The sequence below is a fragment of the Ambystoma mexicanum genome, chromosome 8 (assembly GCF_040938575.1).
Source record: "Ambystoma mexicanum isolate Mex_15411 chromosome 8, UKY_AmexF1_1, whole genome shotgun sequence".
Lineage (NCBI taxonomy): Eukaryota > Metazoa > Chordata > Amphibia > Caudata > Ambystomatidae > Ambystoma > Ambystoma mexicanum.
The window spans coordinates 1,349,825,233-1,349,850,599 of record NC_090929.1 but is presented as its reverse complement, the minus strand read 5'-3'; positions in this window follow the sequence as shown (position 1 = coordinate 1,349,850,599).

Genomic DNA, 25,367 nt, shown 5'->3' with positions numbered 1-25,367 from the left:
GGAGAAAGTGCCAGAAGTGGCAGATATTACGTACCTTGGATCATCTTTGATTAACAGCATTAATGATTCCCTTGGACTGACAGCACTAAAATCTAAAGCTAGGAGTGTGGCCACCCAAGCAAGAATCATTAAGCAAAGGTTCTGCAAATTCTCTCTATCTCCAGTCATAGTTATAAACACAGGGCAATGCCTATACTTACATATGGTGCTGAAACACAACTGACGTTAGCAGGGCCAGCTTGGCGACAAGTCGAGGGCATCTTCTGGAGGGGAGTTCTTAATATGCTGAATTAATTACCTATTGAAATAATACAGAGAGAGCTAGGATTAACGTCATTGTATGCAATCATGGAGTGGAAAACACTATCTTTCCTATGAAAATGTTTGAGTTCCCCTGGGGAAGGTGGTTTTGAAGTATTGAACAATGCCCTGAAGAAAAAACATGAAAGCCCTCTGCTTGAGTGGAGAAGCATAAGTACAGCACACTGCAAAATCTGGCACTCTCAGAAGAAACGTTGCTAGAGAACCCAGGGTATGTAAAAAATAAACGATTCAACCTTGACTGTATTACCACAGAAGATCGATCAACTCCTCCAAAACAGGAGGGGCAATAGGCATTGACTTAAGAAAAAGAGATGTGACTCCCAGCTACATAAAGACATTTCCATCACCTGCTCTTAGACACCAGTTTATGAGACTCTGTTTTAATTTGTTCCTCACAAAGTAAGTAACAGAGAGATGGGTAACTGAAAGTAAGTTTTAAACTATAAACTAAAAATATGCTTAACAACAAATAAATTACAGAAATTATATTTCTACATGTTCTACAACGTATTCTTTAGAAGGATTGATTTGGGGTTTATTGACTGCTGTAGATTATAATAGAATTGTGTTGGGCATTTTACTTGTTTGTTTTCTATAGTCCTCTTTGTGAGCTATTGATTTCTGAAAGCTATGAAAGTTACCTTTTTGTGAACTTTTGACATTCTGATTCAAGAACCCAGAGTGTGCACATGTTCTGTGTTTGGCTATTGTGAAAATCTATTCATTATTTGGAGCAGCTGAAGGTGAGTCACTCTAAGTTTTTCTATATGTCATGTATAATATGAATTGTTGTTTATATAACATAAATTTAGTATGTTTAGGTTTCTGATTTGGTGAAGGGATTTTCTACAGTGTTAGAGTTGTGGAAGTGTTTGAATGTGGCTTTAAGTTTGAGAGGTTTTATGAGATAGTGCACCTGATGAATGATAACTTGGTTATGATGTTTGCCAATGTTATTTTGCTTATTTGTGGAGATTTGTGTATTCTGCCAGCTTACTGTGAAAGTTAATTTCAACTGTTATGTTTGCAGTGAACATTTTTTCTCTTGAGAAGTGATTTGGGAATTGTACTCTGAAGTTATGGCTACATTATGCCAGGCATTACTAAAGTCTTTTGGCGTCTCAGGCCAAATCCACCAGGTAAATGTTTTCTGAGAAATTATGAAGCAAAGTGAAGAATGTGAATTAATTGTGGGTACCGCCTTATAGTTTGCATTTCAGCTTTTCTGTAGTAATCCATAAAATGTGCTTGCCTCTTATTATATAGGTATGACCATGCAAATCACAGAGTTTATGTATATTTTTCTCTTAATATGTGCATGTTTCATCATGAATTGTTAGGTTATGAAAGAAATGTTTACTGTGGCATATAAGACTAGCTGACTTTTCATTCAGGCTTATCATCCCAAAAAAATATGCTGTGCCAACCACAGATATACCACAACCCGATAGATGCAGTGCCCACACAGTGAAACTCTCTGTTGCCCAGCTTATTTACGTGATATGACCTGCTCTATACCATCCCACAATATTCAAGCACCAGGAGCAGAGCTCTACTTGGGGTATTTTTTTAATACTTCAGCTCTTCCTCTCTAATTTAATAGTTGCATTATTTAGCTCTGCTATGTACAGTTTCCTCTCAAACAATATATGTGAAATTGAATGGGGTGCATAGTAATGTTTATCATCAAACCAGCAGCATACCTATACTCCTGAAAGGCATTGCAGCTGTGTTTGTGCTTCAAAGTTGGATATCAAGCTCTTTCCAATGACCCAATGTTAATAACTCCTTTTGTGTCAGATTTATGGAAGTGTTTGAATGTGGGCTTAAATATAACAAGTCTTATGCTGGAGGGCAGCCGATCAATGCTAAATTTGTTACAATGTTGCCAAATGTTATTTTCCTTATTTGTGGTAATTCATAGATTCTGCTATATTACAGGGAAAGTTAATTTCAACTGGTAAGTTTCCAGTGAGCAATTCTTCTCTTGAGAAGTGGTTTGGGAATTGTACTCTGATGGGGGATGGTGGAGGGGCAATATTGCTGTGGTGTGCCAGGGTAGCTTTCTGGGGCTGCCCAGGGCGCTTGGCCATTCAAACCCTAGTGATAGTGGGATGAGCAGTGGAGGGAGGACACAAATGGTGAGTTCCTTTGTTGAGTAGCTATAGTAGCGATTAGTTTGTAGGTGAAATGCAGGATAGCAGGTCAGGCCATTGCCCCTATCAGGCCTGAACAGGTTTAAACAGGTGAGATTCTTGTCTTTGCATGTCCTTTGGTGAGGACGCCTAAGTAGGACTGATTAAATAGGTGGTGAGAGGAGCAAGTGAGTGGCAGGATATGGTCACGTGGTATGCATGGACTCAATGTTGCCTGCCTGGAGCTGCCTACAGTGCTTAAGTAAAGGTGTCTAAGGGGTGAAAACTGGAGCGGGCAGAGTAACTGAGTGGCAGAGCATTTCCTTCCAGCTCTCCTCCCTCATCCCCTTCATCATGAATTGAGGACAGACCAGAGATTCCTGAATTGCAGGTAGCTACATCAAAGAAAATATGTGTAACAGATTGTCTTGCAACACCTTTATGTGTGTGAATTAACAAGTTATGCTAAATGATGCCATGTTTACTGTGCTCAGGACTAAGAAGCCCAATTTGCACCTTCCGTTTATAGTGATCAATGAATGTAGAGAGAGACAACCATGTGCCCTTGCTCAGATTTCTGGTGAAGGAATGCCTTTTGCCTAATAGGCTGACATACCTCTTGTAGATTATCCTCATATGATTGGAGAAAGTAGGTGGCAACTGAGTTTGTGATGCATTTTGGTTGGCACAGTACATTTTCAAGATGCTAAGCCAGAATGAAACCTGAGCTAATTGTATAGCTAATTGTATGGATCATAGATTCCTGATTTTGCACCAATGTTGAATATATTTTTACACTTATCGTATGAAAGTACATTTTCTTCAATATGCTTTGCTGTTGCTCATACACTTCAGACCGGAACTAGATTTCGAAATCTTTCTGCATGTACGATTCTGCAAGAGGTGAAAAGAAAATTTAGCTTTAGAGGGTACATTTACCAATATTCTTGTTACAATGAGAGGGACCAAGGAATATTGGTATAGGAGACACTCTGAGGTTAGATGCATGATCAGACACTTGGGCTCTCCAACTTGTTTTGTGACTTTAAGTTGTGCTTAGTATGGTTGGGATGATATTGCAGAGTGGCAGAAAGAATACATAGAACACATGACACCAGGAGAATATTATTCCATTGACCGTGAAAGTGTATTGTGGTTCTATCTTTCACATATTTTTAGCCATTTTACACTTTATATGTCATAAAGAAAATGGTCCACTAGGCTCTGTGGAACATTTATTTTGGAGGAAAAAGTACCAGGCACGTGGGGCTCCACATATACATATGCTGTTTTGGATTATAGATACTCCTCAGTCTGGGAAAGAAAGTGATGGTTGTTTGATAGAGTTCATCGAAAAACATGCTACTTGTTTCATTCCTGCTCAGCATTTGAATGCTGATCTAAAGAACAATGTGGAAAGATTTCAAAGACACTCATGTGGTAAGTACTGTCAGAGAAAAAAAAAGACAATTAATATACTTAGTGCAGATTTGGCTTAAAAGGCCAGTGACATCATTTGGTTGAGTGAGTAGTTTGATGTCATCTGTTCCACAACAAGTTACTGGTAAGTCAACAAGAACTACCTATCTTTTAAAAAGACAAAATTAAGGCCAATTCATTAATAATTACAATCCTGGAATTGTTCCGCTTTGAAATGCAAATACTTATATACTGTATATTGCTGATGATACAGCAACTATGACTCATTATGTTACAGCATGCATGACAACAGCTGAAAAGAACAATGCAGCTGCAGTGTGGGCAAACTCATCGCAGATAAACGTCTTAGACAGAAACAGCTACGCTTTGGTCTGAAGATGCTCTCACATCCAGAGTGTGGTGGCGATGAAGCTGCAGAGTGGCTAACGAGTTTGCCTGTGTATGGACATAGCATTAATGTACTTTGGTTAAGTGTTGGCCCAGCTAGTACTAGAAATCGGGTTCTGAAGTCTTTGAGTCAAATTCAGCAGTTAGCTAAACAATACATGACAGTACAGAGATTCTAAAAACCAACTTCATTGATGCATATTATCCAAATCGATCTGTAGAGTTGGAACATCATTGTTTAAATGAACTAGCAGAACGCTACTCATATCGAAATATTGAAGCAAACAGTGACAGAGGATGGTTTCAAGTACTTGGATGTACTGGTTGTATAGTGAGACATGAGAAACATGTCTCATCAACCACATGAAACAGTTTTGCCAAGAGCAAATTGAAATGTTTAATTTTTGTCTTTTGCAGTTGTTCTTCCCATGGTGTGCAGAGAGTGATTTGCTTGGAAGTTTTTGAATTTTTGAAGAATAATTTTTTGCAAAGAAAAAAGCTTAATTATATATCCACAATGTTAGCAGTGCTTGGAGTTACTGGAGAAAGACCTACGCCAAGAAGAACTTTTGGCAGCTGAATTAGCAAAAGAGACTCCAGAAGGAAGTAAAGATTTTCCAGCAGGAAGTGCTTTGTGAGCCACTTATTCAAACTGATGGTGAACTTTCAATGGAAGAAGTAGAAAGTGCAATGCAACAAACTGAAATTACAGATGCAAATTGTGATTAAATAGTGAGTAAACCTAATATAGAGTAAACAAAGTTTATTATAAAATCAAAGATAGAGGTCATAAGAGCCAAGCGTAAAGCTGAGCCTCTCTGGAGTATAGATCAGTCTGCATCACTATTAACATACTATAAGTTAGCTGCTAAAGCTTACAAATCGACTATTTTTCAAGCCAAAGCAGAACAATATAATGAGAGAGTCCAACAAGCTAAATCCCAATCTAAAGAAATATTCTTAATTCTTAAAGAATTGAAAGACCCCCCCGGCTACTAACTTAACCCCAAGAGAGTGACAAGTGGTGTCAGGCAATTCCTTAAGGTTTTTTGGAAAAAAACGTATAAACATCAACAGGCTATTGAAGCCAAACAAAAACAGTTTTCGGATCCTAAGAATACTGTCGATATGCCACACATGACTAAGAATAATCCATCTGATAGCCTTCCTGATTCTTTCTCTTTTGAAAGAGTTTCTGTTTCAGAGGTTTTGGAGGTCATCCACAAATTAAGGCCATCCTCTTGTCAAAAACTATTTAAGGACTATGCAGATACATTAGCACCTTGGGTAGTGCAATTTGTCAATCAGTCCTTTGAAGAGGCCTATGTTCCAGTAGACTTCAAAGAAGCATGGATTACGCCACTTCTAAAAAAGGAAAACCTTGATCCCTCAATTCCTGGTAACGTTAGGACTATAACAAATGTGCCTTTCTTGCTCAAGATCATTGACAGGATTGCTTACGTACAGTATCAAAAATGTATAGATACAAATGATCTATTGGCTAATGAGCAGTCCGGATTTAAGCACTGAACTGAACCTGCTCTCTTGGATCTCCAGGCAAACATTGCCAGCATTATTGAACAGGGAAATACTGCACTGCTTATGCTGCTTGATCTCTCCTCAGCGTTTGATCTTATTGATCATGATCTCCAGGCCGAGAGACTGAGAACAACTGGTAGATGTTCTCCCTCATACACTAACTGGTTAAAATCGTTTTTTGGTCCAAGAATGGATGCAGTTGTAAAGGGTCGTTTTAGCTCCTTAAAAAACAGTGTTGACCTGTGGTGTTCCACAGGGATCATGCTTGTCAGCTTTGCTTTTTAACATTTTCTCTAAATTGCTGTGTGACATGCTTCAAAGGATGGGTGTCCAATTCACGAACTATGCTGACGATACACAGTTGGTATTTGAACTGTCAGGTTCCTATCAAAAGGATGTGTTAAGAATCAATGAAGTGTTCAAGGCTATCCCTAATGGATGGCTAATAATTCCCTTGCGCTCAACAAAGCGAAAACTGAACTCCTAATATGTGGCACACCTCAGAAAATAGGAAACTTAGATCAGCAATATAAGAAACTTAAGATTAATAATCGTTTCATTGAAGTCTCAGAGAATGTTAAGACCATGGGTATTTTCATGGATTCACATCTTTCATACAAGAAACATGTCTCTTACTTAAAATCTACTTGTACTTGTTACACTAATCTTATATGGCAAATCAAACCATACCTAACTGAACAAAACATGGCGCTGATTGCAGGAGCCATAATTAATGTGAAACTGGATTACTGAAACAGTCTCCTGATGGGCACCTCCAAAGGCAACACCACCAAAGTACAGACCATACAGAATGGTTTGGTCAGGGCTGTTTTTGGATTGAATCGTCAGGAAAAAAATTCAGCAGCCAGAAGAAAACAGGGGATTAAGTTTAAATGCTCTGTTATGATTTGTAAGCGTCTAGCCAGCACTGACCCTAGCTATCTAGCAAAAAAATGAATAAAAAAGCCCCTGTTTGAAGAAACTTCATTCTAATGATAAATATAATCTACAACAACCACGTAAAACCCTGGAAAGAGTAGGTGGCACGAATTATGTTCATTGGGCTCCTTTGATCTGGAACTCTATGCCCCTTCTGATTAAAAACAGCGTGTGTCTTGTCATCTTTAAGAAACTTCTTAAGACACACCTGTTCGATGATGGGAAAACTGAATAGTCCCCCTTTCTTATTTGTGACCTGAGCTTCTGTTTTATGTTGTTTGTTTTTGTGAGTGCTTTGAGGCCTATGGGCGATGGGGCGCTAAATAAAAAAAAGATGATAGATAGATAGATAGATAGATAGATAGATAGATAGATAGATAGATAGATAGATAGATAGATAGATAGATAGATATATTCTTACATGATTTACAGTATGACAAGCATGAAAGTTTTTGTGTCCAATGCAAACCTGTATTGTTGTATGTTGGTGGACAAGCAGGAAAAGGTACATCTTTTTTAATTCATGCATTAAGAGTTATGATCCAAAATGCAACTGATTGCTCTTTGTCATGTATTGTAACTGCTTCAACAGGGTTTACAACATTCAATGTTGGAAGTGCTACTTTTCATCAAATGTTGATGCTACCAGTGTAGCATGACAATGCACTACAGTATCAAAAACTTGTATCAAGGGCAGCACTAGGAAACATTCTTAGACAATTAAATACCTCCTTGATTGTAGATGAAGTAAGCATGGTGTCTTACTTGATGCTAGCGTTCATTCATTTGTGAATGCAAGCGGTTTTGAAGACTGACTATAATGTTTTGTTTGGAGACAAACATGTACTTGTATTTGGAGACTTGTTACAATTAACTCCTGTGAAAGGTCAACCAGTTTTCAAAATGCTGCAATCCAAGGATTCACAGAAAACTATAGAAAGTATTGGTAATTGTAGACTTTGGAATTGTTTTGAGTTTTAGGAACCATTAATATGAGGGAATCTGCACACTTGGAGTATGCAGAAATGCAAAATAAGATTTGTATGGATGTTCTTGAGGAGAATGTGAAAGGAGTCTTAAAGGGAAGACTGATAAGAATGATTTCTAACATGTTTCGTACAGATTACAGTCCATCTGATGTCATGTTGATTCTTCAGGAAATAAACATTTCTTGTGTTGCTTTGAGTTGCACACTTGCTGAGTGTAGCAAGTTTAACTGTACAATGCTACTGTCATAGAAAAAACATATTGTGGGGATACAATTGTGTGATGGATAAGAGAACAAAAGCTCGATTAGTTCAATGAATTACATTTCTAAAACAGCAGGTCTAGAAGCAATGCACAAATAATGTTAAAGAGTTGAATGTAGGAATTGGTCTAGTCAATGGAGCATTGGGAAGAGTGATTGCATTTCACACTTTTCCTCAGAGTACAAATATTAAATATGTCGAAGTAAAGTCTGATCATGTAGAAGAAACTCATTTGTTTTCTCGAACCTCTGCGCGTTTTATGCTTTTTAAGGATACCTTTGTGAAGAGAGCACAATTTGCATTGTGCACTGCATATGCGATTACTATTCATAAATCACACAGGTTGACTTTAGAAGAAGCACTTATTGCAATGGTCATAAAGTATCTAAAGAAGCAATATCATATGTAACATGGTCACGTTTGAAAACTATTGAAGGTTTATTTTGAATGAACTTTGATGAAAGAAAAGTAACATTCGACATTTCGTGCATTGTAGACTGTAATAGGTTATATGTCCTCACCTGAACCTTATAGCTCTACCTACAGAGCACTTAGCGAGGAAACATAAGGAGTCAATGAAACTACATTCAAATGAAATCATTCCTTTTAAGACAAAAAAACAACAGAATCTACCGGAGGGAGAAAGTCATTCAGCTATGCAAATTTAGTAATGAAACGTAAGTTGAATGCCATTCTAACGCAACTTTGTGTATGTTGTTTCAAATGACACCAGTGCTGCAAGAAATAGCTTCCACAGCCGACAAGCAGTTATGTGTGAAACTTTCATAACTTAAAATAGCTGTAGATGAAAAACCACACAGTGCACATTCAGTAATGTCATTTGTGATGTCATCTTTGATGTCCTGGGGGTTAGTCTTAGCAGTGAACGGAGGTGGGGCGAGTTATGGTTGCTTAGCTTAGCATAACTGGAACATTTAAATCGTTTTTTGGTTTTACTTGTAACCATAATGTCTCTTTAACGTTTTTTCATTGAACTTAACCATAATGTCCCGTTAACAATTTCTTTTTCAGTGAATATATATATATTCAAGGAAAAAACGTTAGTTGTAGCGTTGTTAAGGTGAAAACTTAATGCAACAAAACCCCTGAAATTCAGCTAAAGCCACCTTAACTTTGCACCTCCTGTTGTGCAGCCTATCACCACAATGATGATATCGCTGATGACAAAATTAATTACATTACAACGGTAACTGGCATTAAGCATGGCCTTCAGCCATGGTCAGTGTTCATGGGCAAATGTATTTTAACACATGGGTACTAGTCATGGCCTTTAGTTATGGACAGTAGTCACAATCTTCACCCATATGCACTGATTATTTTAAAACACTAGTAGGCTAACAACCGTAGATTTTGCCATTTACTAGTGGATACAGCTTTCAACCCTGTCCACTGCATATTATATACACCAACCAGCCACTAGCCGTGGTCTTCAACACAATACTAGCCATGGCCACAGCCTTTGGCTTTGCTGAGTATATATTCTAACATATTAATGGGCAGTAGCTATGCCCTTTATACATGGCCACAGACTACAGCTTTCAATGTTGCCGACTGTATATTTTAAAACAGTAATGGGCTACTAGGCATGGCTTTTAACCATGCACATTGGTATTTATAAACACTACCTGACCACTAGCTATGTCCTTTGGTACTAGACAGTGAACCCAGCCTTTGTCATGGCCAAGTTCATTGCCTACATTGTTATTAAGGTGATCAAACTTTTCATGAGCTAACTTATACATTATGTTATGTCTAATTCCATTATTGATGTAATCTGTTATATTCAATGTAATTAGTTTTGTCACCAGTGATGACATAAGTGATGTGATTTGTAATGTAATCAGTGTTTTCATACAACATGTAATTAGTGATGTCATTAGTGATGTGATATGTGGTGTTATCATTGTGGTCATAGGCTGCGCAACAGGGGGTGCAAACTTAAGGTGGCTTGAACTGAATTTCAAAGGTTTTGTTACATAGTATTGCTCATATTAACACGTTAACAACTAACAAGCTCACCCTGCAACTAAAGTATTCTCCATGAATTTCAAAGATTTTGTTATTTCATAGATTTTTAGAATGCTTCCAGACCACTAGCATGGTCCTTTGCCATGGTCAATGATGCCCACTGTCCATTTTAAAACACTACCAGACCACTAGCCATGGCCATCAGATTGCAGGCTTTGAAAACTCACAATGTTTTTAGGCAATGCGCAGTAAGACTGCATTATTTGCCATGGACCACACACTTTGGTTAAGCAGCGTGTTACAAGCAGTTTGCCGCTTTTTGGCACTGTCATTTTGTCGTGCGCCAATTTGGCGCAGCCATTCCACTACAGTGCCTATTTCAGTGCACGCTTTTCATCGTGAAAGCGATTCTGGTGCTGTTATTTTGGCAGGAGGGATGTTTGGACGTGGCTGACATTGCAACCACTTCAAAACTCCCTCATGCCAAATAAGATCACAGGACTGCACTGCAACAAACCTCGCCACCTCCCAGTTGTGTTGCTTTATTTTAATTAAGTTAGGTAAATAAAAAATAATCATTGATACTTGAACCCTGGTCTGCCAGAGTTTGGGGGCCAGCATTTAACCACTAGGCCAAAATGGCTTGCTGCTTCACAAACCATACATTTCACACTTAAGTCTCTAATTTAATATGTTCAATGATAAAAGGCTAGGTATGACATTTGTGAGAATTGAAACAATAACATCCTTGTAGTAAAATGGTTAAGTGCTTCATCTCCAACTCCTGCAGGCCAGCATTCTCCAATGGCAGTGTGCAGCAAAATTGTGAGAGGGATTTCTGCTGCATCTCTATTTGTTTGGGTTGAATGGCAGTAGGGCAACTGTAAATTGGTGAAGGAGGAGGTATGTAGTGTACAATCAGAGGACGGGGAAAACAGTAAAATATATTTTTTCAGCTGAGGAATGTGAGAATAAGGGAATGGAGAGGAGTGGTGTTTATTTGCCCCTGACGTTTTCAAAGTCTAAACGTAGCACAATATATTAAGGGAATAAATGGCACTGTGCGGCAAGACCCTCCGTTGAGCTACAAGAAAGTCTTGTTTGTGCTGGCCCACGTGCAACGGAAGACACGCAGCTCAAAAGACCTTAAAATCAAGCCGTGAATGGGTGAACATTTCCATGAAAGAGGCTACATGGATCAAAGGCATGTCTGTTAAGACTACATAGTCAAGAATACAGAGTGTTTACCAAAATATACTCTTTTAAATTGAAGAAATGTAGTCTGCCAGAGTTCAATGACCAGCATTCAACCACTACAGCACACTTGCTTAGTGCTTCATGCTGCATTCTTTTCATACTTAGGCTACAATTTAATATGTGCAATTCTGAAAGGCTAAGTATGAAACTTGTGATAATCCAAACAATAATATCAGTGTAGCTTAATGGTTAAGTGATAAGTTTCAAACTCCTGCAGACCAGGATTCTCGAAAGCAACGTTCAGCAAAAATGTGTTTTTATTTAATTTTTTCAGTTGTATAATGTTGCCCAGATACGGTGTAATACATGTTCCATTCTATTTTATAGTGTTTCAGTAAATACATGTTTTTTTCACATTTAATCCATATTACAAAATGTAATGTGGCAGCAGGTTCATGCGAATTGCGACCTCTCACTGCAAAACATCCTTGCGCTGAGAGGTACAAAATGCAAAGTGCCTGATGGCTCATCCTGTGCCAATTGTGACCTCTCAGGCTAAAACATCCTTGTGCTGAGATGTCCCTGCGTCCAACTGGCTGTGTCTAACTGGGAGCACCCAAACAGGACCTGCAGCGAAATGGTTGCACCATAATGGGTTGCACCTAGTTGGCCACGCCAAAATCTCCTGTGCCATGCTACAAGCCCCTAGTTTTCTGGCCGGTCTCTTGGTGACTGCTGTGATACATCACACTACCCCAAATCACCACATTTAAGCAGCACAGAAATGGGAACAAATGACCAGCTTCAATAATACCAAATGCCAGGTACTTTCTGCAGCGATAGCGAAAATCAAAAGCTGGCACACAGGAATATATGCACAGAACTGCTTAGCTTCAAATTAAGCAATAGATATTTTTACAGCTACAGTGACATCAAGGGTGAAAAATCACTGGTTACTCTGGTCTCCCATCCATGCAGTAACCAGGACCGACCATGCTTGGCTTCAAAGTTAGGAAAATGCCAGTCCCCCCAGGCCATGTTGCTCCAAGTGGTTTTGTAACTTGTCCCTCCTTATTAGGCACCATGCATAGTATGTTTCACCAACAAAACTATTGTAAACATGTGAAGAGACACTTAATCCAGGAAAAACCTGTTCTGGCTGGGTTCTAAACTTCTATAACACAATATAGACAGAACCACTTTATTAAAAAGTTATTTCTGCTCCTAAAGTCACTACAAATGACTAGATGTCCCTCAAAAAAGGATCTTACTATCCCTACGTATGATCTTTTGTCCCTAGAAAGTGCTGCCGTAATGCCTATCTAGTGTGACGGATAGACAAGAAGCTCACCCTAACCTCTCTCACTAATTTCACTAAATGCTAAAATTAGTGCACACTATTTGAAAGTCGATTCTTTCCATTTTTATTTTTATCGCTTCCAAATTGTGTGTCTTATGAATATACAAATTACTCAAGAATGTTAAAATGCAATCCTGCTTCTGGATTGCTTAGTGTCTATTTGTCTTTACACTTGTCTAAAAGGTGATGCAATTTAGGCGAGTTCACAACAGATATTGTATGTCTCGGGGATCATGTCATCACCCTGAACCTTAATGTTGTCAACCGGTTTAAGCAGATACAGGACCCTTTCCGCTTTCTTCAGGATATCTGCTATGACATTAACTCATCTTATTGCATTGAAAATAAAAAAAAGACAATTCTCTTGTTTCTTGTCTTGGTCTCCATTTTCTGGACTAGGGAGAGTGTCTCAAATGTGTTCTACTGGATGTCTTGTTTTTTCTTCCAGATACCCTAAACAGGAGTACACATAAGGGGGCACCATCAGTGTCTATCTCTGCTCTATTATCGGCATCTACATATTAACACCTAAGTGACTTCGTAAATACTTACCGGTCTTCATTTAGTACTTGGCACAGTCACTTCTCATGCTGACTGGGCTGATTATTCTATAGACTATTGGCCAGATGCAACCTGTGGGTCCATAGTCCAAATTTTAGTGTGTATACATTTGGCGGTGACCAATCTGTTTAGATGTTCTCCAAATGGTGCTTACCCGTTCTCAATGACGTCTTCTATTTCATCTGGTCTTCTATGTAACCTTCTCTCTGGATCACTCTATAGAATGTGTGACTTCCCTCTCTGTGGTCATCTAATTTCTTATGAATGGGATAGCCTAGGAAGGGAATAACGTCATGAGAGAATGTTATATTCACACCCATCTCAACACAGTTTAAGTCTTTTTATGGCATTCTAAAGATAACAACCATATTTGTGCTTAAAATCAAGCTATTCTCTCACAAATTCCACAACTATGGAGAATCTAGGGGGCTGTTTGTGTTGGCACCCTCACACACTCAGGAGTTTTGATGATCTCTATTGCATTCCACATTTTGCTCAGATTTTTTCCTTACCTTAGGCAGCATTTTAGAACCTTCTTTCCACGGTCCATCACGGTTTCAACTCGAAGCGGCCATTTTGAAAACCGTTCTTTTGTGTATATATATACTGTCACGTGGTTGCAACGTTATATCTGATGAGACATGCCTATTAAAACTACATTATCCAGAAAGCTGGGGCAGAAGTAACTGCGTGTTTTGAAACATAAAACGTTCTTTTATATATATACGGTCACCATGATATGCCCCACTTCCAGCTGAATGTTGCACCTCCCAGTTAACAACCCTGCAATAAAATGCAATGCTGTTGGAAGCCTCAAGCTTCCCTTTTCTGCAGACTGGCCGGCAGGAGAGCAGCAATTTAAAAAAAAGGCAATCCTTAGCTGGAGCATGACAAAAAGGTGTGAGGCTTTGTTGAACCCCCTTCAAAAGAGCCCACATCACTTCAAAGAGACGTGTAAAAAGTCTGGTCACAGGCTGAGCACAGGGAGACAGACGGCTGTGGAGGATGAAGCAGCCTCCCATTTGCTGACAGAAACACTCATCATTATGATAAAAGACTGACATGATTGGCTGGTGTATCAGGCGCGAAGATGAGTAGCCGTGTTGAAGAAGCTTGATATCCCATTGGGTGATTTCACACACGTAGCTTTCATCACATGTCATGGGTGTGGCCATGTCAATATACTGCAGTGTGTGATTGGGCCATTTGTTGATGCGGCTAAGCTGTAGGAGCTCAGCCCATAATCCGATTAGCTGTGGAAAATAGGCACAATGCTTTCAAAGTGATTGGGCCTTCCATCAAAGTAGCTATGGCAACGTGCATGCTTGTCTCCTCGATCACTAAGGCAGTTGGTCAATAATTTAGGTGCGGACACGTCATTGTGCATGGGACAGCTACATGCACAGAAAACACATTCTAGTTAGTATAACTGCTTAATACGATTATACCACTCGACTAAGCACTTCTTTTCTGTTTTCTGCCATTGCTTATTTTTCTTGGTGGGTGAACTTCATTGTGAACTTCATTGTGAGCCACTAGGAACGTTTCAAAAGTAGTACCTTTTATCCATTTTTTTTTTTACCTTACTTCTTCCTGTGTGTTGGTCTTAGCAGTACACGGTGGTGGCGCGAGTTATGGTTGCTTAGCTTACCATAACTGGCGAATTTCAGGGGGTTTTCAGTTTTACTTTGAACCATAACGTCCCTTTAACAACGTTTTTTACTGAATTTCATAGGTTTTTAGTAGCGCAACTTAACCATAACGTCCCTTTATCAAAGTTTTTTTACTGAATATACATTTTCATAGAGTGAATTTGATATATGTTTACTAGGATTCCCTTTCTTTATATACATGTAACATAGAACATGCTGAACCCCCTGTTAGTGATTTTGATGTCCGCGGACTGTGCGTATGTCCGCGAACGGACGTGGACAACATCAACACTACCCAAAAACTCAGGGGGTATCTTGTATTGCTCTATCATGCCATGTAAACACTGCACAAGTTCAAAAAGCTGCACATAAATGCATTATATGTAATAATACATAAGAAGTGGAACCTATATATCTAACACATCAACCATCCATTTAAATACCATATGTAGTAAAATGGAATATACCAAAACAAAAAAAGATATGCCTCCAACATCATTACCTCACAGAAACTGCAGAGCTAAAAGCAACAGCAGACCTACACCAGAGTATGAATAAAACTTACCAAAACTAGTAAGTAAACTTAATTTTTCTTATATATTTCTAAACTTTTTGTATTAGATACACTAAAAATAATACATTTTAGTTTTTCACACAGAAATGTGAAGTACTTTGGAATGGCTTGAGGAAAATTGTCCACGTGAGGAAATGTTTGAAGACAGTGATACTAATGGTACACACTTCTCTATATAAGCAAATTGATGATCATTACTTTATGTGTACTTAATATATATATATATATATATATATATATATATATATATATATATATATATATATATATATATATTTTTTTTTTTTTTTTAACAGACCATACACACATTGAAAATAATACACCAAAAGACAAATTGAAAAAGACTCTGCAACACATGTAACATAAAATGGACATGCTCAAGGAAAAGGTCAATGTTTTGAAACAGTTTGTGGAGGACCACATAAAATAAAAAATTAAATACCATTGTCCCACATGTACCGGATCCCCTCTCCATGTCCCAGTCAACTATCCCCAAACCCTCAACACCAAGAAAAATGTTTTGATGAGACTTCCATCCCTTCATCCTCTCCCATCCATCCTCTCCAAACCCCTATTTGCTCTATATTTATATCAGTTTCTGCTTCCGCCTCTCTTTCATAAATTGTGTATATGTATATAATAAAAAAAAAATATTATGTTTCTTATAATGAAATCGTTTGTGTCTTATTTTCCTTAAAAAGCAGTTAAAATGTCCGCGGACAGCGTGCCTGTCCAGAATGTCCGTAATTAACAAAATGGGGATGTCTTAAGGACACTATACCTGTCCGTACCATTTGCAAGGAAAGATGGAACTGTTCTTAGAACACACCCGGTGTCCGGGATATCCGTAAATGAACAAAATGGGGGGGTCCTAAGGACACTATACCTGTCTGCACCGTTCGCAACCAAGATGGAACTGTTCTTAGAACACACCCGGTGTCGAGATGTCCGTAAATGAACGAAATGCGGATGTCCTAAGGACACTATACCTGTCCGTACCGTTCACAACCAAGATGGAATTGTTCTTAGAACACACCCGTGCCTGGGATGTCCGTAACTGAACAAAATGCAGTAATCCTAAGGACACTATACCTGTCTGTACCGTCCGCAGCCAAGTTGAAACTGTCCTAAGAACATGCGCGGTGTCCGGGATGTCCGCAGTCAAACAAAATGGAGGTGTCCTAAGGACACTATACCTGTCCGTACAGTCTGCAGAACATCTACGCACATGCGTACCACACCCGTAAGTCCTACAAACATAGCGCCTGTCCATAACTGTCTGTCTCACTTGTGTCACACTTTAAATTTGTTTGAGGACCCAAACACTGTCCGTAGAACACCCTCGCGCATGCGCACGACCGGTCCCATGCATTTAGTGTCCTGCGGACACCCGTTCCCTTCGCGGACGTGTTCCCGACGTCATAATGTGACCGCACCCACACTCAGCGTGTGTCCTTATTTGCGGACACTGTCCGGTTCCCCAACATTTTCAAAGAACTTTTTCAGACTATACAAATTATTTTACAGTAGAAATTCACCATTGCACATGTCCCAGACAATGACCCTGGCTTTGCACATACTTTTTGGAACTTTTTGAAACTTTTTGGGTGTTTGATCTGTTTGCGAAGCGCACCCCTCCGCCTCTATAAAGGGCCACACGCCAGAGCTGATCTTCATTGTACTTCTGGCTATTGCAAATTGACTTTTGCTGCCTTTGCTGCTCTTGCTGAGATTATCTCATCAACCCCGATGGCATCAATGGCTTCTGTTGCTACATCTGCCTCAGCACCACCCCCAAACCCTCCACCGCCACCACCTCCTCAAGGGCCTGCAGAGGGGAACAGGCGTGAAGATGTAGAGAACGAGGATGAAGAGGATAAAGAGAATGAGGTCAAGGAACTCCCTACTACCAGCACTCGCCAGGAGTCTTGGGTGTGGCGGTTGTTTACCATTCATGGTAACGCACGAAAAGCATGTGCGAACTAGGTCATCTGCAAACAATGCAAAATGGTGCTGAGTCATGGGAGACGTGGTTCGTACAGCTTTGGTACGACATCCATGAAGCGACACCTAACGTTGTTCCACAGTGGGGAAATTCACAAGGTTGTACCTTGTGATAAATGTAGTAGGTTGAGTTCCTCTACAGCATCCTCCGTTTCCACTCCTCTCACGACAAGAGACACTCCTGTGTGAGAGCGCATCCTCCAGCTGCTTTACAGGCCATTTGCAAGGCTATTGACCCTTACCTTTCGAGGGTCACAATACTGTGTATGTACTGCGACGCAGTACTCTGCAGGGGGAGAGTCTTCGAAGTGCTTTCGAGACTACAGTCACAGAGCAACAGAAGACCTGCTACCTACCTTAGTAAGGCCCACCCTACATATCCCTCTCTCCACCTGCCCTTTCTTATCCCCTTGGTTAGTGTTCCTTCCTTATCCTCCTTTCCCCTCCTCTCCTAGTGTGTTGTGTGTAAAAAAACAAAAAGAAATATAAAACAAAAAAAATCCAAATAAAAAGCTCTTTTCAGAGCCGCCTTTCACGGTTTAGAAATAAAAGTGGCAAATAAACAGTTCAGGGCCCTGTGCATTTTTTGGAAGTCCGCGGACAGTCCTAGGACATATAAAGTTTTAGGGTGCTGCCCTAGCAAACCAATGCACCTTTCTCTGGGAGGAAGTGGTGGCTCTGAAAAGAGCCTTCTGGTGGTGTTTTTGTGTGTTTGAAAAACGTTCAACATCTACAGCAAAATAGATGAGTGTAATTCTGAAAAAGGTTGCATTGCATTTTGTAAATTTCTCAGAAAAATCTGATTGCCAGCATAGGTAAAATGGACTCCATCTCTGCGAAAAATGTATGTTCTACGAAACATAATATTTTCATTGTGAAAAAAGGACATGCCAACATCTCTTAGAAAGGCACAAACAGCCTTATTGACGTTGCGCCTCACTTTCTCCATTTGTAGACCAAATGAAAAAGAACGCAGGCACATTTGTCTTTGCACAATACGAGAAACAATTACTTGGGAATTTGGAAACATGTCCATGACCTTTCCAAGTCCTTCTTTCATTGCAAATTGCAAAGAAATTCCAGACACATGTCCTAAACTGTTCCCTCCACAATGAATTATAATTATGTCTGGATGATGCTCTGTCTCTAAAGTAGCACAGAGAGGTACCAAGTCCAGCCACTTCATTCCATGCACTCCATGCCAGTGCACTTCCACATGAGGGAATCCAAGATCTGCCGCTACTCCACAACGTTCTGCACGCAACTCCAACCAATGTATCGATGAGTCTCCCAAAATCCAGATAATCTGTTTTCGGAAACACACAGCCATAGCTATCTGTTCTACTCTCAGGAAAAATACTTTCTGACAAAATCTCTCCTTACACAACACACCCAGTAAACTTTACTGACCAATCCCTAGCTCTGCTCATTCTCTTTTGCATGCCTCTCCACCCCAGAATCCCTGTATGAAATACACTCTGGCCGCGGACTACCGCCATGTCCGCGGACATATTGAAAATCTCAGCGTATAGTGTGACCCATTTCCCCTTTGAGGTTGGCTCTGAAAAGAGCCTTTTTTTGTATTTTTTTGAAGATGCCTGACAGACACCTGTTATTTTGTATTTTTTTTTTCTTCTTATTACTTTACTACTAAAATCTTCACATAACCTTCTCCAAAGCAATCCTTACATTCCAAAACAGCATGGCATTTCCCAAAAAAGATAAGGAAATGCCATCTTCTTCAAAGTAAACAGCATTACTCGAATCAATATTCTCATTATTACAGAAACCCATACCAGCTCTAAGCATGAAAGCAGACATGCCTCGGTTGACTGCACACCTAGCAATGTTTTGCTGAGGACAAAAAACAGAACTATTGTCCCATATTGCCCTAGGTTGTAATCCAGAAGAAAATACTTTCGCATTTGGAAGGATGTTCATTACTGCTTGAACCAACTGTTCCAAATCTGCCAAAACAGTAGGGGCACTGATGTAGCCCAAATGGAAAGCACCATAGTGCAAAACTACCAAATGGGGACTGTTTATCCTGCCCACATCTTCACAAACGTGTAGAATTCGCTCTACCTTGCAATAAGGCACAGCACTCCACACCACCTCCACTTCTTTAACATCGAAATTGTTTGCCACATACCTGCATTGAGCATACTGCTGTAAAGCATGCACAAAGATATCTCCGAGCACCAACAAAATGACTTTCTCCACCTCTGCCATCTTCACTACACACAGTCTCTTTCTGCACAAATCTACAACGTCAACATGTGATTGGCTGATTCCTACAGTCCCCTTTCCATGCTGGATTTGCTAGAAAACCCTGGATGTGGCACGCCCTATCCACGAACAGCTGTGGTGTCCGCGCGGTGTGTAACTCTTACCAGCCCTTCTACCCTTTCCACATCACTCTCGTGCCATGCCCTCATTGGATACAGTTAAGCAGTCACACAACCATCCACCAATCACATCCACGACCTCTACATCTAACTCCATCATCAGAGTTCTGCACTTCAAATGTACTGTTGATCACCCTGAGTACAAGTCTCATATCATTGAAAAGCACCTACTACAAAAACTACTCTACAACTCTCCAAGATTTCTACTTACAGCTGCATTCATATCCACATGCATGAATACAAACTACAGGTATGCATATTTTATTCACAGTACATGTACAACTCTTATGAATCCTTATAAACAGAGTAATGCCACTAAACCTGCATACTCTATACATACATGCCAACCCTCCCGATTTAGGTGCGAGACTCCTGATTTTTCATTGAAAAATCACACTATTTTTTACCATCTCCCGCATAACCTATGCATACATGCCAACCCTCTCGATTTAGGTGCGAGACTCCTGATTTTGCATTGAAAAATTGCACAATTTTCTACTATCTCCCACCTAAATAAATGCTAGTCCCAATGCAATCCAATGGGAAAAATAAATGTTCCCGATATTATATTCACAGTACATGCACACATGCCAACCCTCCCAATTTAGGTGGGAGACTCCCGATTTCATTAGCAAAAATGTTGCTGTTTTCTACTGCCTCCCTTGTAAAATAATTCTAATCCTAATGCATTTTAATGGGGAAATTCATCTCTCCCAATTGATCTCAGAGAATCTCCCTGCCAGCTAGTGCAAATGTTGGCATGTATGTACATGTACAACTCTTACGAATGCATATAAACAGAGTAATACCACTAAACCTGCATAACCTATGGAATGAACTTATTGAAATGTTTCCCATCTACTATAATCAACTGTCACTTCCAAACCTTTCTGCTATCTACAACACACCTTTAAAAAAACAAAGTGAATTTCATACACTTAAAATTCTACTCATTTGCAAAGCATGTTGAACTAACATATTGTAAATAAAATATAAAGGCTGCACATAGTCAAATGAAATGCATGCATACACTATGTTCAGATAACAAACAAGAATACTACTACAAAAACATAAAAATCAATGTTTACATTAACATCAGTGCTATAAACACACAACATTACTAACTTCTTTCTTTTACAATTGCAGTGAAGACCACTCTCCTGGAAATCAGCAGCATCTGAACTACAAAGAACATATCCGAAGAAGCCTGCTCATTCCACAAAAAAAGAGTACAATATTACCTTGATATTCTTACTGTTCCTCAAACACACTGTGTGGTTCATTCATGTAATTTGCGCACCAAAAAGAACAGAGATTTCTGAACCATTCTGCCCACAAATCCCCATTTATTAAACAGGGATTAGCAGGCAGAATGGCACACAAATCCCCATTTCTTTGGAACACAAATAACATACTCAACCCCTAGAATGTTAGTATTACAAAAGAAAGAACTGTTTTAATTTTATACCATTAGGTTTACTTTTAATGCTTCTCCTCACCACTAGCTCACTTTCTACTCTCATCTGAACCGCAGTTCAGTAACACACAGATAGAAGCATAGCCTTCCCAACTAATTGTAGCTGCCCAATGCACAATCACACGCCACCACATACATCTTTCCCATCATACTCAGACATTCTTGCACACAGCATACATACATTACAGAATGGCCCAACCCACGCCTTCTTCTTTTTTCAACAGACCCCAAAGGATGCCTACCAAAAAGCAAGTACATAAAAAGTAATACAGAAGTAGAGCAAATCAAAATAAAAGTGTCCAAAATAAGCATCCATCTCTACCAGAGTTTGTAAAAAAGTTCAAACGAAACAGCTAATACAGTCATTTAGCGAAACAAAACAAGCTTCCAGTACAGAAACTTTGCCTCCTCTATCAAAATGTAAAATGAAACAGAAAAAGATTAACAAGAATTTGGCTATCACTACTGCTAAAACTGCTCCTATAAATCTTGATAAACTAGCAAGTAACCATACCAAAAAAAGTATTTTAGCCAAAATGTTCCGCCACAGAGTCCTTCAGAATCTTATAAAAACAGGAGACAAATCATCCACAACCCTTCAAACCTACCGTAGAAAATTCATCTTAGAAGCTTTGATAGACAGTGCAATCCTTCTCAAAAGAAAGTTATTCATTTTAGTGTTAAACAGAATGAAAGCACTAACACAACTAACTACTAAATTACAAAAATAAACTGCTCAATAAACAGAATGTCAACAAAAATAACTTCTTAAATATCTGTGGAGGTGAATAGAGTCACACCACGAGCACAGAACCATATTTTAATGAAGAAGCACACAAACAAAACCAAACAAACACAATTGCCATACATAGCAGTGGACGAGATTATTAAAAAAATAATAATACCATAATGGAACAAGAAATACTGCTTACAAAAATATCCCCAGAAAACTCAGAATTACCTCTCCATTCGACTGAACCAGAATGTCCAGTATACAAATGGCCATACACGTCAATGTGTAACATTCCCAAAAAATCTTTCAAATTTTTACGCCAGTTCCTCAATCAGTATGTGAAAGGCAAAGATAAAATCAAAATGAAAGTGCTGCAAAATATGGATACCTGCCCAGTGCGCAAATATACAGGACTACAAGGACATTCATTAGCCTGCATTTCAGGACCTATTTGCAAAAGCACCTTCCATCATATCAAAATGATATCAACACATCATTCAACTATAATAAATCTAGTCTATAAACTGAACTATGCTAAAAGTCGTGCTTTAGCACTAGCCAATTTAAATAACACTCTTCTACATGGTACACCCAAGGACCTACTCAAAGAAATCGACCATATCCAGAGACAATATTTTGGAAGTGAAAGCCACTTACAAAATGCAATAGCTTTACAACAGACTAGCAACAATTCTGCACATGGCACCCTTCTACTACACACATACAAAAAAGAAATACTAAAATGTAAAAGTACATCCGCTGAAGTACCAAACCATGTGTGTGTGTGTTGCTGCAGAACTTTTTATAAAAGTAACACAAAAACTAGACATAACATACAAAATAGAAGACAATGAAGATTCCAAATGGTTTGAATTTGCTCTCTACCTTATAGCAGAAAACAAATATGAAATAACTGACCCCTTAATACTTTGCAGTTACTGCACTACAAAACTTGACAACAACCAAACTCCTTCACGTGCTATCACAAATAACTTGGAATTATTCCCACTACCAAAACCCCTGCAACAACTCAATTTATATGACAACATTATTATTCAAACAGTGCACCCATTTCAAGCAATAATATGCCTTCAACCAAAAACAGCAAAATTACCTCCCTCTGAATTGGTGAAATGCATTTGTGGCAAAGTAGTTGATTTACCATTAGATCTGAAAGAAAATGTGCACACTCTGGGAGTGCAATATCCAATAGAGCAATCTTTAATTGTCTAAGTAAATGGTGTACCAACAAAAACTAACAAATTTGACAACAATTCGTGGACTTACATAAAGTTAGACAAGCCTTGCAATATCTAAAAGACAATAATTAATACTGCAAAGAAATTAATATTGAAGAAAACTTAAGAAAAATAATTCAAAAATCACCAGAAACGGGTCAATTTGAACTTCTAGATCCTACTACCGCATCCAATATTTTAGACCATTATACAATTCATCGTTTACACTCTAATGACACCATAGATGATGCACTAGAAAAGTACCAAATGTGACAAACCAAAGGATCACCAATCAGCATATGGGAAAAAAGTATAGAAGCACATGCTTTTCCTCTACTCTTTCCTACTGGCAAAGGAGGAAGGTACGATGATAGACCCACTCAGATAACAGCATCAGAATATCGCTCGTTATGAATGTATTCTGAAGATCCCAGATTTAGACAAAATGTGGAATACATATTCCTCGTACCCTTTGAAAGTGAACTGGCAACTCTATGTTACGGAGTTGCACACATATTGAAATCAGGAACCCACTTTCAAAATATGTCAGCTGCACAATTAATACAAAAAGTGCAAGGAAAATATGAGGTTTTACAATAAAGCATTACAAATCTGTTAGCAAACATGCGTGGTACGAAAGAGTACTGGTTCCGACGTCACAGAGATGTACGTTGTATGTTAAGAAACCTTGGCCCACCCACTTGGTTTGTTACATTAAGTTGTGCAGAATATGCATGGGAAGATTTACATGATTTCCTATGCATATCAAACAAAAATAAAACAAACATAGATATACTAACACCTGGAGAACTTTGCTCTCTAGATCCTATTAATGTTTCAAGATATTTCCAGTATTGTTTCATTGCTATGCTATACTTTATTTGTAATAAAACTGTTCCTCCCCTTGGAGAAGTGCAATACTTCTTTTGGAGAAAAGAATACCAAGCCAGGCGAGCACCATATATCCACATGCTTGTATGGATTAAAGAGGCTCCTAAATTTGGTCAAGACAGTGATGCCACTGTTTTACAGTTTATCGAAAAATATGTCACTTGTGAAATTCCATCGGAAATAACAAATAGTGATCTGCATGCACAAATTGTACATTTTCACAGACACAAATGTGGCAAATATTGTTGTCGCAAATACAAAAACAAAGGGAAATACTATACCAAATGCCGCTTTGGTTTCCCTAGATCAGTTACAGAAACAGGTGAAGTGAACAACTTCATGTCTTCATTTAGACATAGCGTTAAAGGTAAATCACCTAAGAACACATATTACATAAAAAGAACAGAATAATCAAAATATATCAATGATTACAATGCAATCATTGCCCTCTTATGGAATGCAAACACAGATGTGCAGTACATTGCAGACAATTCCACTGCAGTTGCACAATGTGTTACAGCCTGCTTAACAAAAGCAGAAAAAACAGATCTTCAAAACCTCTGGAATGACCTATCATCGGACAAAACACTATCTCAGAAATTGTACAGCTTAGGAATAAAAATGCTCTCTCCCAGAGAATGTGGCTCCTATGAAGCTGCAGATTGTTTAACCTGTACTGCTCTGTATGGAAAATCTGAAAATATAGTATGGCTAAGTCTTGGTCCTGCTAAATCTAGAAAAAGAGTTCTCAAATCATACGACAACATAGAAACAATAGCCAAAAATGATCCCTATAGCCAAGACATTTTGAAAAACTATTTACTAGACATATACTACCCAAACAGGAGTACTACTTTGGAAACCATGTGTCTATACCACATAGCCCAAAACTTCACATACAAAAATAATATAAAACCCGATGAAACAAAAGGTAGATATAGAGTGACAGATTGTGAAGGCAGCTTGGTGAAACTTACCAAATGAAGCTTAATTAATCATATCGAATTTGCATTAAAAACTCCTCAACATAAAGAACTATATTACATGTCCCTGCTATAACTTTTTAAACCATGGAGAAAAGAAGAAGAGATACTAGAAAACTATGACTCCTATGAAGACGCTTTCAGAGCAAATGAAAGCACTATCACCGATATAAACTTTACACAGTACAAAACAATGTTGCACAATGAACAGCAACACGAAGAAGAACTCCAGGCCCGACTAGATAAGGACACTCCCGACAGTAGTCAACCTTCTGTAACAGGAAGT